This window comes from Balaenoptera acutorostrata, chromosome 18, assembly GCF_949987535.1.
Source record: "Balaenoptera acutorostrata chromosome 18, mBalAcu1.1, whole genome shotgun sequence".
NCBI classification, from domain to species: domain Eukaryota; kingdom Metazoa; phylum Chordata; class Mammalia; order Artiodactyla; family Balaenopteridae; genus Balaenoptera; species Balaenoptera acutorostrata.
The window spans coordinates 20,047,827-20,065,018 of NC_080081.1; the positions used below are offsets into that span (position 1 = coordinate 20,047,827).

The 17,192-nt window shown below is 34.2% G+C and overlaps 1 long non-coding RNA gene across 2 annotated transcripts in view; it reads right to left on the bottom strand.

Moving 5' to 3' along the window:
* Positions 1-16,658, bottom strand: part of LOC103012212 (uncharacterized) — a 150,209-nt gene extending 133,551 nt beyond the window's left edge. For both annotated transcript variants that reach the window (XR_452427.2, XR_452426.2), the window contains exon 1: positions 16,403-16,658. This is a non-coding gene — a long non-coding RNA (uncharacterized LOC103012212). The remainder of the gene's footprint in view (positions 1-16,402) is intronic.
* Between the last annotated feature and the right edge of the window lie 534 nt (positions 16,659-17,192).

The window sequence follows — 17,192 nt, forward strand, 5'->3', positions numbered from 1 at the left end:
CTTTCCTGTTTTCTACACAACGGTGGAAAAAAAGGAAATGTTCTGTAGAGGAAAATCATAATATCCAGATACTCTACAATTTTTCATATACAAGGTTTGAGAATTTAATTAAAATACAAAAGCCATGACAAGAAATAGGACCAAATGACCAAAAATCGAAAGAAATGAATAAAATAATCCATGCCTGCAACGAATGTAGGTATTAGGGTTATCAGACACAGAGCTAAAAATTACTATGATTTAGATACTCAAGAATATTGACACAAAGAATTTCAGCACAGAAAACATAAATCAAATGTTAATTTTAGAACTGAATAATGATATAAAAAATTAAGAATTTAACTGATTCCTTTAAAAATAGATCAGACAGTAAAAAAAAAAAAAAGAAGTATACTGAAAGTTAGATCAAGATAAATTGTCTGGCTTAATGCACTAAAATGGATTTAAAATACACAATAGTGTTTAAGAGATGTATAGTTCTTGATGACAAGATTTAATCAAACTCCAGGAGAGGAGAAAGATAAGGGCTCAGAGACAATAGTTTATTAAATGATGGACAATAATTCTCTAAAACTGATGAATCCTTGAAGTAAATCTTCAGCTTCAAGTATTTAAATAAATAAATAAATAAAAAGACAGTTAATTTCCAAACAGGAATAGTGAAAATAAGAAAACAATAAAATTATATCAAAAATGCTGAGAGACAAAAAATCAACAAATGAGAATATTTTATACAATACAGGGAACATCCTCCCAATATGAAAGTTAAAAAAAAAAAAGATATTGTTAGACAAACAAGTACAGAGAGAAGTAATTACCAGTAGAACTCTATCAAAGAAAAATTTGAAGGTATATAAATTTCTTCAGGTATAAAGAACATGAATCCAGGTAGAAATATGGTAATGCAGTAAGGAAAAGGAAAAGTGGTGGTAAATACATGGAAATTTATAAAATAATATTGACTACTGAAAGCAATAATATCAGTATCTTATGAAGTTTAAAATATATGCCGAAATAAAATACACAAGAAAAAGAGTATTAAAAACAGAAGGGGACATTAATGGTAAAAAATTATATATTGATTTTTTATTTTAGGAAACACAAATATAGTAATTTAATATAGGCTTTTAAAAATCAAGAACATATATTGTAATATGTAGGATAGCCCTTAAATACAAGTAAAAGAAATTTTAACTGGTAAGTTAGTGGAGAGGAAGAAAAGAAACATACTATATATTTGATTATTCCATAAAAAGAGAAAAATCCTCTAAAAAGGAATCAAGAATGTTAGGAAATATAAAATAAATATTAAGGTGGCATATTTAAATGAAAATTGCCATAATTCCATAAAATGTAAATGGATTAAGAACTACAGTTGAAAACAAAGATTGTCATACTAGCTAAGAAACAAAATAAAAAGCTAACCATATACTGACATAAGAGAAAGCCATATTAAATACAAGGAGAATGGTTGAAAGGCAAAGAATGGAAGCAAGTAGATTATTTGAACATTAACAAAAAGGAAGCTGGTGTAGCTATATTATATCAGGGAATGTAGACTTCAAAGAAAGAAGTCTTTCTAGAGGTAAAGAGAAAGATTTCATAATTGTTTAAATAAAATAAAAAATGAAGAAGATATAACAACCTTAATGTTTCATGCACCCAATAGAATAGTAAAATATTTAAAGCACAAACTGCAAAATAACTTGAAGAGACAGAAACCTCTCAATTCCATTGGTGTTTTTAATTCAGCTATCTCATTAACTCACAGAACAAGCAAACAAAAAGAAAACCTACAAGTATATAGAATATTTAAACAATTATCAGCAAGCTTGAACTAATTGATACTTATACAATACAATATACAATATCCTTCTCAAGTTCATATCAAAAAGTAAAAAACAGTAGGCCATATGTTATTTAAAAGATTTTAATTCACACAGAACAACATGGGCCTTGATCAATACTATTAATCCAATAAAAAAATAAGAAGAAGGAAGATAAATATTTTGGAAACTGAACAACCCAACTCTATAAAACTAGTGAGTTCTATAGAGTTTCCAATTAAAATTAGGAATGTCTTGAACTAATATTAATAAAATATAACATATTTAAACTTGGGGGATCAAAGATAAAGTGGGGACAGAAATTTATAACTTTATTTTTATTCATTAAAATTAAATTCTGATATACAATGATCTAGGAATCCATCTGAAAAAGTTGGAAACGTTAATAAAATTAAAAAGACAAAATTATCAGAAAGAGAATAAAGATAATAACATATATGTATTTTTGAAAAGGAAACAAAAGCCAAAGAGAGAAAATCCATAAGTATTATTACTTTGAAAAATACTGATACATATTTTTCTATGTGTATTAATACTTGTTGAAAAGAGACCTGAAATGGAATTGCTACACTAAGTGTCACTAAAGGAGACTTAACTACAGTTTTGACTCTCTCAAAAACAGAATCTTAAACCAGTCAGTAGGAATTGCCTGATCAGTACTAGTTAGGTCATTTGCCTGACAGGCCCCTACTATCCTCTAAAGGAAAGTAACCTTTCAGTAACCAATCCCCTTTTTAGTATAAATAAAGTATAAATAAACTTTATTCCCTCTCCCTTTTGGCTATAAAAGTCTTTCATTTTGTACAGCCCCTAGGAGCTCCTATCTTCTAGATTGAATGCTGCTTGATTTGAACTGATTTTTGCTCAAATTCTTAAATTTTTATTATGCCTCAGTTTATCTTTTTAACAGTCTGAACAAAATAATAGAGAGAAGGCATAAATTGGCAATATCAAACTTATTTAAAAATGGATGTTACTACAACACTTACTGTCATCTAAAATATCTAAATAGGAAATTTTAAGTTAATTGATGTTCATAGTATAACATTTCAAATTAAGTAAAAACAAAAAACAAAAAAGAAAACTTCTGGGAGCATAAATATTACCAAAGTGATCAGTGAAGTTATGAATAGTTCTAAGCTATTTAAACCACTGAACCCAAAAATCTTTCCCTCAAGTAAACCATCAAGTTCAGAGGATATCACTGGTAAATTCTTCCAAGGACTTAAGGAGACAATAACATTCCAGAAAATAGAAGTTACATTCTGAGGCTGCTAGAACACTGATACCAAATTATATCAAGGATTACAAACTAATGTATAAGCTATTACAGGCTAATATCTTATGATCATAGGTGCAAAAATTCCAAATAAAATGTTAATGAATTCTGGTATGAAAGAACATTAAGGACGTTAAATATCTACATTATCCTAATGAAAGAATAAAACCTTACATTAAAATTGAGTTTATTCTAGAAATGCAAACATGATTTATCATTTGAAAATCAATCCATAATATTAAGAAAATTGAAAGAATGATAGAAAAAACCTCACATGATTACTTGAGTACAGAATAGCTTTTGAAAATCAAATGAACATACTTCGGGGTTATAAAAACAAACTAAAATCAATAGCAGAATAACAGGCAGAAGAACGGATAAGTGACCTGGAAGACAGAATGGTGGAATTCACTGCTGCAGAACAGAATTAAGAAAAAAGAATGAAAAGAAATGAAGACAGCCTAAGAGACCTCTGGGACAACATTAAACACAACAACATTCGCATTATAGGGGTCCCAGAAGGAGAAGAGAGAGAGAAAGGACCAGAGAAAATATTTGAAGAGATTATAGTCGAAAACTTCCCTAACATGGGAAAGGAAATAGCCACCCAAGTCCAGGGAGTGCAGCGAGTCCCATACAGGATAAACCCAAGGAGAAACATGCAGAGACACATAGTAATCAAATTGGCAAAAATTAAAGACAAAGAAAAATTATTGAAAGCAGCAAGGGAAAAACAACAAATAATATACAAGGGAATTCCCATAAGGTTAACAGCTGATTTCTCAGCAGAAACTCTACAAGCCAGAAGGGAGTGGCATGATATACTTAAAGTAATGAAAGGGAAGAACCTACAACCAAAATCACTCTACCTGGCAAGGATCTCATTCCGATTCAATGGAGAAGTCAAAAGCTTTACAGACAAGCAAAAGCTAAGAGAATTCAGCACCACCAAACCAGCTTTACAACAAATGCTAAAGGAACTTCTCTAGGCAGGAAACACAAGAGAAGGAAAAGACCTACAATAATAAACCCAAAACAATTAAGAAAGTGGTAATAGAAACATACATATCGATAATCACCTTAAATGTAAATGGATTAAATGCTCCAACCAAAAGACACAGATTGGCTGAATGGATATAAAAACAAGACCTGTATATATGCTGCCTACAAGAGACCCACTTCAGACCTAGGGACACATACAGACTTAAAGTGAGGGGATGGAAAAAGATATTCCATGCAAATGGAAATCAAAAGAAAGCTGGAGTAGCAATACTCATATCAGATAAAATAGACTTTAAAATAAAGAATGTTACAAGAGACAAGGAAGGACACTACACAATGATCAAGGGATCAATCCAAGAAGAAGATATAACAATTATAAATATATATGCACCCAACATAGGAGCACCTCAATACATAAGGCAACTGCTAACAGCTGTAAAAGAGGAAATCGACAGCAACACAATAATAGTGGGGGACTTTAACACCTCACTTACACCCATGGACAGATCATCCAGACAAAAAATTAATAAGGAAACACAAGCTTTAAATGACACAATAGACCAGATAGATTTAATTGATATTTATAGGACATTCCATCCAAAAACAGCAGATTACACTTTCTTCTCAAGTGCGGACAGAACATTCTCCAGGATAGATCACATCTTGGGTCACAAATCAAGCCTCAGTAAATTTAAGAAAATTGAAATCATATCAAGCATCTTTTCTGACCACAAAGCTATGAGATTAGAAATGAATTACAGGGGAAAAACCGTAAAATACACAAACACATGGAGGCTTACCAATATGTTACTAAATAACCAAGAGATCACTGAAGAAATCAAAGAGGAAATCAAAAAAAAAAAGCCTGGAGAAAAATGACAATGAACACACGATGATCCAAAGCCTATGGGATGCAGCAAAAGCAGTTCTAAGAGGGAAGTTTATAGCTATACAAGCCTACCTCAAAAAACAAGAAAAATCTCAAATAAACAATCTAACCTTACACTTAAAGGAACTAGAGAAAGAAGAACAAACAAAACCCAAAGTTAGCAGAAGGAAAGAAATCATAAAGATCAGAGCAGAAATAAATGAAATAGAAACAAAGAAAACAATAGCAAAGATCAATAAAACTAAAAGCTGGTTCTCTGAGAAGATAAACAAAATTGATAAACCATTAGCCAGACTCATCAAGAAAAAGAGGGAGAGGACTCAAATCAATAAAATTAGAAATGAAAAAGGAGAAGGTACAACAGACACTGCAGAAATACAAAGCATCCTAAGAGACTACTACAAGCAACTCTGTGCCAATAAAATGGACAACCTGGAAGAAATGGACAAATGATTAGAAAGGTATAACCTTCCAAGACTGAATCAGGAAGAAACAGAAACTATGAACAGACCAATCACAAGTAATGAAATTGAAACTGTGATTAAAAATCTTCCAACAAACAAAAGTCCAGGACCAGATGGCTTTCAGGTGAATTCTATCAAACATTTAGAGAAGAGCTAACACCCATCCTTCTCAAACTCTTCCAAAAAGTTGCAGAGGAAGGAACACTCCCAAACTCATTCTATGAGGCCACTATCACCCTGATACCAAAACCAGACAAAGATACTACAAAAGAAGAAAATTACAGACCAATATCACTGATGAATATAGATGCAAAAATCCTCAACAAAATACTAGCAAACAGAATCCAACAACACATTCAAAGGATCATACACCATGATCAAGTGGGATTTATCCCAGGAATGCAAGAATTCTTCAATATATGCAAATCAATCAATGTGATACAACATATTAACAAATTGAAGAATAAAAACCATATGATCATCTCAATAGATGCAGTAAAAGCTTTTGACAAAATTCAACACCCATTTATGATAAAAACTCTCCAGACAGTAGGCATAGAGGGAACCTACCTCAACATAATAAAGGCCATATACGACAAACCCACAGCAAACATCATTCTCAATGGTGAAAAACTGAAAGCATTTCCTCTAAGATTGGGAACAAGACAAGGATGTCCACTCTCACCACTATTATTCAACACAGTTTTGGAAGTCCTAGCCACGGCAATCAGAGAAGAAAAAGAAATAAAAGGAATACAAATTGGAAAAGAAGAAGTAAAACTGTCACTGTTTGCAGATGACATGATACTATACATAGAGAATCCTAAAAATGCCACCAGAAAACTACTAGAGGTAATCAATGAATTTGGTAAAGTTGCAGGATACAAAATTAATGCACAGAAATCTCTTGCATTCCTATACACTAATGATGTAAAATCTGACAGAGAAATTAAGGAAACACTCCCATTTACCACTGCAACAAAAAGAAAAGAATACCTAGGAATAAACCTACCTAGGGAGACAAAAGACCTGTGTGCAAAAAACTATAAGACACTGATGAAAGAAATGAAAGATGATACCAACAAATGGAGAGATTATCATGTTCTTGAATTGGAAGAATCAATATTGTTAAAGTCACTATACTACCCAAAGCAATCTACAGATTCAATGCATTCCCTATCAAATTACCAATGGCATTTTTTTTACAGAACTAGAACAAAGTATCTTAAAATTTGTATGGAGACACAAAAGACCCAGAATAGCCAATGCAGTCTTGAAGGAAAAAAACAGAGCTGGAGGAATCAGACTCCCTGACTTCAGACTCTTCTACAAAGCTACAGTAATCAAGACAACATGGTACTGGCACAAAAACAGAAATATAGATCAATGGGAAAAGAAAGCCCAGAGATAAACCCACGCACCATGGTCAACTAATCTATGACAAAGGAGGCAAGGATATACAACGGACAAAAGACAGTGTCTTCAATAAGTGGTGCTGGAAAACTGGACAGCTACATGTAAAAGAATGAAATTAGAACACTAACACCATACACAAAAATAAACTAAAGATGGATAAAAAAATTAAATATAAGACCATAGGAAGAACACTCTTTGCCATAAATCACAGCAAGATTTCTTCAGATCCACCTCCTAGAGTGATGGAAATAAAAACAAAAATAAACAAATGGTACCTAATGAAACTTGAAAGCTTTTGCACAGCAAAGGAAACCATAAACAAGACAAAAAGACAACCCTCAGAATGGGAGAAAATATTTGCAAACAAATCAACGGACAAATAATTAATCTCCAAACTATATAAACAGCTCATGCAGCTCAATATTAAAGAAACAAACAACCCAATCCAAAAATGGGCAGAAGACCTAAATAGACATTTCTCCAAAGAAGACATACAGATGGCCAAGAAGCACATGAAAAGCTGCTCAACATCACTAATTATGAGAGAAATGCAAATCAAAACTACAATGAGGTATCACCTCACACCAGTTAGAATGGGCATCATCAGAAAATCTACAAACAACAAATGCTGGAGAGGGTGTGGAGAAAAGAGAACCCTCTTGCACTGTTAGTGAGAATGTAAATTGATACAGCCACTATGGAGAACAGTATGGAGGTTCCTTAAAAAACTAAAAATAGAACTACTATATGACTCAGCAATCCCACTACTGGGCATATACCCAGAGAAAACCATAATTCAAAAAGACACATGCACCTCAATGTTCATTGCAGCACTATTTACAATAGCCAGGTCATGGAAGCAACCTAATTGCCCATCGACAGATGAATGGGTAAAGAAGATGTGGTACATATATACAATGGAATATTACTCAGCCATAAGGAATGAAATTGAGTCATTTGTTGAGACGTGGATGGATCTAGAGACTGTCATACAGAGTGAAGTAAGTCAGAAAGAGAAAAACAAGTATTGTATATTAACGCATGTATGTGGAACCTAGAAAAATGTTACAGGTGAACTGGTTTGCAGGGCAGAAGTTGAGACACAGATGTAGAGAACAAACGTATGGACACCAAGGAGGGAAAGCCGTGGGGAGGTGGGGATGGTGGTGTGACGAATTGGGCGATTGGGATTGACATTTATACACTGATGTGTATAAAATTGATGACTATACAGGATAAACCCAAGGAGGAACACGCCAAGACACATATTAATCAAACTGTCAAAAATTAAATATAAGGAAAACATATTAAAGGCAGCAAGGGAAAAAAAACAAATAACACACAAGGGAATCCCCATAAGGTTAACATCTGATCTCTCAGCAGAAACTCTGCAAGCCAGAAGGGAGTGGCAGGATATACTTAAAGTGATGAAGGAGAAAAACCTACAACCAAGATTACTCTACCCAGCAAGGATCTCATTCAGATGTGATGGAGAAATTAAAACCTTTACAGACAAGCAAAAGCTGAGAGAGTTCAGCACCACCAAACCAGCTTTACAACAAATGCTAAAGGAAATTCTCTAGGCAAGAAACACAAGAGAAGGAAAACACCTACAATAACAAACCCAATACATTTAAGAAAATGGGAATAGGAACATACATATCGATAATTACCTTGAATGTAAATGGATTAAATGCTCCCACCAAAAGACACAGGCTGGCTGAATGGATACAAAAACAAGACCCATATATATGCTGTCTACAAGAGACCCACTTCAGACCTAGGGACACATACAGACTGAAAGTGAGGGGATGGAAAAAGATATTCCATGCAAATGGAAATCAAAAGAAAGCTGGAGTAGCAAATCTCATATCAGAGAAAATAGACTTTAAAATAAAGACTATTACAAGAGACAAAGAAGGACACTATATAATGATCAAGGGATCGATCCAAGAGGAAGGTATAACAATTGTAAATATTTATGCACCCAACATAGGAGCACCTCAATACATAAGGCAAATACTAACAGCCATAAAAGGGGAAATTGACAGCAACACAATCATAGTAGGGGACTTTAACACCCCACTTTCACCAATGGACAGATCATCCAAAATGAAAATAAATAAGGAAACACAATCTTTAAATGATACATTAAACAATATGGACTTAATTGATATTTATAGGACATTCCACCCAAAAACAACAGAATACACATTTTTCTCAAGTGCTCATGGAACATTCTCCAGGATAGATCATATCTTGGGTCACAAATCAAGCCTTGGTAAATTTAAGAAAATTGAAATCGTATCAAGTATCTTTTCCGACCACAACGCTATGAGACTAGATATCAATTACAGGAAAAGATCTGTAAAAAATACAAACACATGGAGGCTACACAATACATTACTTAATAACGAAGTGATTACTGAAGAAATCAAAGGGGAAATCAAAAAATACCTAGAAACCAATGACAATGGAGACACGACGACCCAAAACCTATGGGACACAGCAAAAGCAGTGCTAAGAGGGAAGTTTAAAGCAATACAAGCCTACCTCAAGAAACAGGAAACATCTCGAATAAACAACCTAACCTTGCACCTAAAGCAATTAGAGAAAGAAGAACAAAAAAACCCCAAAGCCAGCAGAAGGAAAGAAATTATAAAGATCAGGTCAGAAATAAATGAAAAAGAAATGAAGGAAACAATAGCAAAAATCAATGAAACTAAAAGCTGGTTCTTTGAGAAGATAAATAAAATTGATAAACCATTAGCCAGACTCATCAAGAGAAAAAGAGAGAAGACTCAGATCAATAGAATTAGAAATGAAAAAGGAGAAGTAACCACTGACACTGCAGAAATACAAAAGATCATGAGAGATTACTACAAGCAACTATATGCCAATAAAATGGACAACCTGGAAGAAATGGACAGATTCTTAGAAATGCACAAACTGCCGAGACTGAACCAGGAAGAAATAGAAAATATGAACAGACCAATCACAAGCACTGAAATTGAAACTGTGATTAAAAACCTTCCAACAAACAAAAGTCCAGGACCAGATGGCTTCACAGGTGAATTCTATCAAACATTTAGAGAAGAGCTAACACCTATCCTTCTCAAACTCTTCCAAAATATTGCAGAGGGAGGAACACTCCCAAACTCATTCTACGAGGCCACCATCACCCTGATACCAAAACCAGACAAAGATGTCACAAAGAAAGAAAACTACAGGCCAATATCACTGATGAACATAGATGCAAAAATCCTCAACAAAATACTAGCAAACAGAATCCAACAGCACATTAAAAGGATCATACACCATGATCAAGTGGGGTTTATCCCAGGAATGCAAGGATTCTTCAATATACGCAAATCAATCAACGTGATACACCGTATTAACAAATTGAAGGAGAAAAACCATATGATCATCTCAATAGATGCAGAGAAAGCTTTCGACAAAATTCAACACCCATTTATGATAAAAGCCCTGCAGAAAGTAGGCATAGAGGGAACTTTCCTCAACATAATAAAGGCCATATATGACAAACCCACAGCCAACATTGTCCTCAATGGTGAAAAACTGAAACCATTTCCACTAAGATCAGGAACAAGACAAGGTTGCCCACTCTCACCACTATTATTCAACATAGTTTTGGAAGTGTTAGCCACAGCAATCAGAGAAGACAAAGAAATAAAAGGAATCCAAATCGGAAAAGAAGAAGTAAAGCTGTCACTATTTGCAGATGACATGATACTATACATAGAGAATCCTAAAGATGCTACCAGAAAACTCCTAGAGCTAATCAATGAATTTGGTAAAGTAGCAGGATACAAAATTAATGCACAGAAATCTCCTGCATTTCTATACACTAATGATGAAAAATCTGAAAGTGAAATTAAGAAAATACTCCCATTTACCATTGCAACAAAAAGAATAAAATATCTAGGAATAAACCTACCTAAGGAGACAAAAGACCTGTATGCAGAAAATTATAAGACACTGATGAAAGAAATTAAAGATGATACAAATAGATGGAGAGATATACCATGTTCCTGGATTGGAAGAATCAACATTGTGAAAATGACTCTACTACCCAAAGCAATCTACAGATTCAATGCAATCCCTATCAAACTACCACTGGCATTTTTCACAGAACTAGAACAAAAAATTTCACAATTTGTATGGAAACACAAAAGACCCCGAATAGCCAAAGCAATCTTGAGAACGAAAAATGGAGCTGGGGGAATCAGGCTCCCTGACTTCAGACTATATTACAAAGCTTCAGTAATCAAGACAGTTTGGTACTGGCACAAAAACAGAAATATAGATCAATGGAACAGGATAGAAAGCCCAGCGATAAACCCACACACATATGGTCACCTTATCTTTGATAAAGGAGGCAAGCATATACAGTGGAGAAAAGACAGCCTCTTCAATAAGTGGTGCTGGGAAAATTGGACAGGAACATGTAAAAGTATGAAATTAGAACACTCCCTGACACCATGCACAAAAATAAACTCAAAATGGATTAAAGACCTAAGTGTAAGGGCAGACACTATCAAACTCTTAGAGGAAAACATAGGCAGAACACTCTATGACATACATCACAGCAAGATTCTTTTTGACCCAGCTCCCAGAGAAATGGAAATAAGAACACAAATAAACAAATGGGACCTAATGAAACTTAAAAGCTTTTGCACAGCAAAGGAAACCATAAACAAGACCAAAAGACAACCCTCAGAATGGGAGAAAATATTTGCAAATGAAGCAACTGACAAAGGATTAATCTCCAAGATTTACAAGCAGCTCATGCAGCTCAATAACAAAAAAACGAACAACCCAATCCAAAAATGGGCAGAAGATCTAAATAGACATTTCTCCAAAGAAGATATACAGATGGCCTACAGACACATGAAAGAATGCTCAACATCATTAATCATTAGAGAAATGCAAATCAAAACTACAATGAGATATCCTCTCACACCGGTCAGAATGGCCATCATCAAAAAATCTAGAAACAATAAATGCTGGAGAGGGTGTGGAGGAAAGGGAACACTCTTGCACTGTTGGTGGGAATGTAAATTGATACAGCCACTATGGAGAACAGTATGGAGGATTCTTAAAAAACTACAAATAGAACTACCATACGACCCAGCAATCCCACTACTGGGCATATACCCTGAGAAAACCATAGGTCAAAAAGAGTCGTGTACCAAAATGTTCATTGCAGCTCTATTTACAATAGCCAGGACATGGAAGCAACCTAAATGTCCATCGACAGATGAATGGATAAAGAAGATGTGGCACATATATACAATGGGATATTACTCAGCCATAAAAAGAAATGAAATGGAGGTATTTGTAATGAGGTGGATGGAGTTAGAGTCTGTCATACAGAGTGAAGTAAGTCAGAAAGAGAAAAACAAATACAGTATGCTAACACATATATATGGAATCTAAGGGGAAAAAAAAAGGCCATGAAGAACCTAGTGGCAAGACGGGAATAAAGACACAGACCTACTAGAGAATGGACTTGAGGATATGGGGAGGGGGTGGGGTGAGATGTGACAGGGTAAGAGAGTGTCATGGACATATATACACTACCAAATGTAAAATAGATAACTAGTGGGAAGCAGCCGCATAGCACAGGGAGATCAGCTCGGTGCTTTGTGACCACCTAGAGGGGTGGGATGGGGAGGGTGGGAGGGAGGGAGATGCAAGAGGGAAGAGAAATGGGAACATATTGTATATGTATAACTGATTCACTTTGTTATAAAGCAGAAGCTAACACACTATTGTAAGGCAATTATACTTCAATAAAGATGTTTGAAAAAAAAATTGATGACTAATAAGAACCTGCTGTATAAAAAAATAAAGAAAATAAAATTAAAAAATTAAAAAAAAACCCTAATACTAAACTTTCTTTGGGTTATTTGTATGGAAATATATTAATATAAATGTCTCAGACATTACATGAAATTCCTAAAAATCTTATATGTTGTGGTATAATGTTATAAGTCATAATTCTAGTTATTATTTTAAAATGTATATCTCAGAAATAACTAAATTTCCTTGTCAATTGCATTATTATGAACTTTCATCAAATCTTTAACCGTGGTCATTTTTAAGTCTTTTGTCATTTACAGACAGTTCTGGGTGTACTCTGATGCTTTTGCAAAAATGTTCCTATAAGAGGGTTTCATCTTCAAGGAATTCATGGAAAAGACTCTGACAAGTACAGGTTTCTGGTAACTGACTATACTGCTGAACTGAATGAATAAGCATTTTCAGAACTCTAATGGAAAACTGATGAATTCATAAACGTGCTAACAAAAGATCAAGATAAAAAAAATTACATGGGACTGAGTGAACTGATGAGGATGATTATAATTTTTGTAACTTTGTTCGAATAAAAAAAAAATCCTAGGCTAAAGCCAAAAAAAATGAATAAAAATAGCTGATTATTGAAATACAGAATGTATGCTTTTTATTTACAAAGATTTAAAGGACACTTATTTGGACTATGCCATCAGCTATTTTATTATATATGTCACCATGATTTTCTCTCTGGTATAGGAATTGATTGATTACAAATATTACAGTCTTCCCTAGGCTTGTGAATATGAATGCGTTCCTTTTCTTTTTAATTAAAATTTGACAGCACAAGTCCTATAAATTTAATTAATTAATTAATTGGGAAATACACAATAGCAGAAAATTCTATTGAAAATATTTTCTTTAACTTTTATTTCACACTTCTTTGACATTTTACAACTGAAACCAGAGAGTTGTAAAATCTATGGGTAGCATTTAGGAGTAGATCAACTTATTTAGCAAGATACATTTAAACTTTAACCCTGAGGTCAACACTGATGGACATTATTACATGACTTCTAGCTTTGCTAAGCAAAAAATAAATTTACTTGACAAAAATTGCTACCCAACTTCCCTGTCAGCAATATTTACATTACTGGAGAAAGCAAAGCAAATTACTGGAGAAAGCAAAGCAAATTAATTGTTTTTACCCTATGGCATAGTTATGTTACAGTCAGCATTTTCTAATTGTATTCTTTTGTTAGTAACATAATTTTGCAGTTTTATTTAATGGTCATTCTGAAGAATACTTTCTGAGGACAGTACAGAAGACTTCTTTGTTTTCAAAGAACTTCTGATTAAAATTTGATAATACAGACAGCATTAGCATACCTGGCAAGCATCCTTCCTATATCATTACTCAACAATCTTTAAGAGTAAAGTCTGATGTATTATGAACATTTAAAATGAGATACATGTATATGTTTGAAACATATATAGTTATTAACACGATAGTAAAATAATAGCATAATAATATCAACATTAACAGTTATATTACATTGATTCTTAATAATTAATCGTTCATTGATATTACTAGCATCTTTCAATTATAGTAATTATATATTACTATATAATTGCACGATATAATAATGTTATATTTGTATAACCATAACTATCTATAAGTATAATAATTAATAATTATATATAATATGTTGTAAAATATAAACAATATATTATTTATATAAATATAATATTTTATATTTATTAATAAACAAGTTTATTTATTTATAACCAATATTTACAATTATTATGTATATGTTTAAAATATTGAATACTCATTTCCACATTGATAGGCATTTAGGCTGTTTCCAAAATTTGTGTTTACAAATAGTGCTGTGATATATTTGTATGTATATAGTAAAACTATAGAACCATGAATGACATTCCAAAGAATCATCCTCTCAGGGAGAGTGGAAGGGGATGAGAAAACTCATCATTTCCCTTACTTCAGTCAGTAAAATGTATACACTTTATAAAATCACATATATCAAATGTGAAAAAATTTCAACATTAACAATTTTATGTGGCAGGTATATAGTACTCATTCTTTTAAATATATTTGAATTTAAGCAAAAGAGATAAAAACATATAAAGATTCCTGCACAAAATATGTGTTTCAAATTTAAGACTAGTTTAGAACTAGTTTCCCCAACCATATTTATTTATACACATTTTAATTATACTTCTTTCACTTACATCTAAGTATCCTGACTATTATTAAAACTATAACCAGGAACTGGGAATAGCACATGACTGTCTTTAAAACGGTGTGTTAGAGAAATCTACATGTGGTGTGGAAGTCATTATGGATGCCTTCATCTTAGCCAGGAAGTTGATAAGTAATGAAGCATCTGCTTTAAGCGTATCTTGGGATGCAGACCATTTGCCTCCTGCGATAAGAGCTTTAGGAGACTTGGTTGAATATTGCAGGATAATGGAGTGTCGTAGTCACCACTGTGGTCATCACAAATATCCCTCGGTTCTACTTTAAAGCAGAGGAAGCAAAGAGCAGAGCCTAGCAATCAGTAAAAATATTATATGGTGTGTGTGTGTGTGTTTGCGTGTACTGCCACAAATCATCAAATGGCTCAAAATAAAATAATTATTTTCTGCTGGACTGCAAAAGTGAATTATTTTTCATCAAGCCAAACTTAGTGAGCTTGGCCAGGGTGGGGAGGAGTAAGTGGGAAATAAGCTGAGCCTCTTTTGCTGTGCGTTCATTCCCCACACCACAAATACAAAAGTAGCCCACAAACTGTCCTTTAAAGATCCATTCCTAGAGGGGTAGCACAGCCACAAAAGATTACCCCAGTCTCATTCACCCTGACTGCATTTTTTCAATTGCAGTGTTTAAGAAGAAATTGTTAATCTGAAGATTGGGATGAACAGAGTGGTGAATATGTTGCTAGGAACTCAAAGCCATTAGAACGATGTACAATTCAAGGACTATGTCCTGACAGAACTTTACACCCTAGCTACCAGTGCATAGACTTGAGATATTGTAAACGTATAAACTGTTGAGTTATTTTTTAGTTAGTTTTGCCCCATGCAGCCTGGCAAAGTGGCCCCTGAATTCACATTGATATGGAGTGTTCTAGGATAGTGGTGAACCCCAGGATAGAATTGATTTTCCACGATTATCTTATATGTGTTCAAAGAAGACAACGGACATCTTCCTGCCGGTTGGAACCCCAAATTGCTATTGACCAGTCAAACAAAAAGTACCCACCCCATGTCAGAAAGACCTTATTATCTTGTCCAATAGTATATGCTATATGCTATATTTCCCCTTGATTCTTTTTACTAATGGAAGATTTTTGTATTGATTTTCTAGTTATTTTACTGGTTATTTCAAAGCTTAAAGACACATCTCGTTCATACAGATAGGTGGATAGAGCGGGATGGGGGGAGATTACATGTCTACATGAGCACATTGTACCCTTTGGCTGTAAAGAAGCCATACAAAACCTTTTTTTACATAGCACACTTACATAGCACACTTAGATTCCTTTTTAAACACGTATATGATAAAAGGGAAGGATTTCCATCTATGCTAGCAACACTTATTAGAAAATATACACAGAATTTAAACATGAGATTCATTTTAAAAGTATTTTTATTAAACACTAACCTTAGCAGAAATTTTGTCACCGGGTGGACGTGCGTTGTAACAAAATAGCTTCAACCGAGGAGGTCAACGGAAGGCCAGGACCAGCAATCTCGGTTCCAGTAAGCAAAGAATTGCAAAGTACCACTTTAAGCTTAAACGCAGAGTTTAACATAGGTACACTGTCAGAGAGGGAGAGAGGGGGAGAGAGAGAGAGAGAGAGAGAGCGAGCGAGCGAGAGCGGGCTGTTGCTGAGAGCGGGCTGTTTCAGCGAAGTGAAAGCAACATTCTGTACAGGCTTAAGGGCGCTTTTAAGGCGCATTTTGCAAGGAGGCGGGGGTGAGTGACAGGGGATCATTATCTGATTGACAGTCCCGAGCTATGTAACAAGTTTACTGCTGCATGCTCCCATCCTTGAATCACTAAGAAATGCCCAATGGGAGGAGGGGGCGCACGGGGTAGGGGGCAAAACCACAGGTAGATTTTATTATAATATGGTATAATGAGTTTGGGTTAACTATAGGTTATACGCCTGTCTGGTCTGGGCATGCGCAGCCCGGGGAAGTTCCCTCGTGTTGCCGTACGCCTCTTTATCAGGATAAGCTGCCCACCACACGACCATAGTTTCGCCTGTTCTGGGTGCGGTCAAGGAAGAGTCCCCAAATGGCTGGGTGTGTAACTCGATTTCTTCTTGTTTTTCTCACCACTGTCACCTCCTTGCTGCTAATGTCTGACTAACTACCTAACACTCTAAGTCTTTCTTATGGATTATCATATTTAGTGTCATGAAAGTCATTTGCAAGGGAAGTTATTA